Genomic DNA, 1,097 nt, shown 5'->3' on the forward strand with positions numbered 1-1,097 from the left:
GCCGCCACGCCCCGGGTCCCTCCTCGGCCGCCTCCTCGGCCCCCTGCTTCTACGGGCGGGAGAGGGGTCAGGGAAGGGATCTCTTTGTCATCACTTCAATTTTTTCCCGAATTCGATTTGGGGGCAGAGAGCATCCCTCCGCTGTTCTCCGGGGTCGCTGGGCAGGAGACAAGAGTTGGGCGGCTCAGCAGGGGGAACTGGCACCCTCCTGGAGCCTCCAGCCCCTCCTGTCCCCCCTCGCCCTGCCGTGGCACACCTGAGGAGACTTTGGGGACAGGGTGGAGCAGAAGGGGAAACCGAGGAAACTCTCCTGTTCCTCCCAACAGCTCAAGAAGTAAGCCTCGAGCCTGGGCAGGAAGAGCTGCTGAGCCTAAAGCCTGGAGAATTGGGGGGGAGGGGCTGGAAGTGGGGGTCAGAGAGACAGATTCCTTCCCCTCCACCTTCCTCATGCTCGAACTCCCCTTCCTGCCCCAGGCTGGCGCGGGCCCCTTTGTACAAATCCCTGTGAATACCCCACTCCTGCCCCTCTGCAGAGATCTCCTGAGGAGCTGCCGCTGTCACCTCCGGTTTTTTAAGTTATTACACCCCACCCTCCTCCTGTCAGCCTCCCGCCCCCTCACAGCCTGTTGCCCAATAAACTTAGGCGAGTCCCTCCCCGCCCCCCCACGCTGATCCTGGGGTTTCCTTCCCTGCCCTCACCTGCCATCTGACAGAGAGGAGGTGTGTGACCCGAGGCCAGCGGCCTCTCCTTTCTGAGCCTCAGTTTTCTCATCTGCAGAATGGGAGCAGTGGGGGTGTGAGGGTCAAGGGCGACTGTGGAAGAGGGCAGGACAGAACTCGGCCTCATCCATGAGGCCCCCAGTTCCTATCTCGGACCCCCCCATTCATCCGATCACAAGCCCGCCCACATGTTATACTGGACTCTAAGCCACTTCTTACTCCAGTAGTACATTTATTCAATAAACAGTCATTGACCGGTGCCTACTCCCTGCCAGGCCCAGTACTGGACTCGGAGACGCGGGGAGCCCCTGTTTGCGGGGGATCTGTGTTCCGACACAAATACTAGGGCAGCCGGTGCTTTGGGAAGCCCAGAAGGT

This window comes from Talpa europaea (assembly GCF_964194135.1).
Source record: "Talpa europaea genome assembly, chromosome: 16".
NCBI lineage: Eukaryota > Metazoa > Chordata > Mammalia > Eulipotyphla > Talpidae > Talpa > Talpa europaea.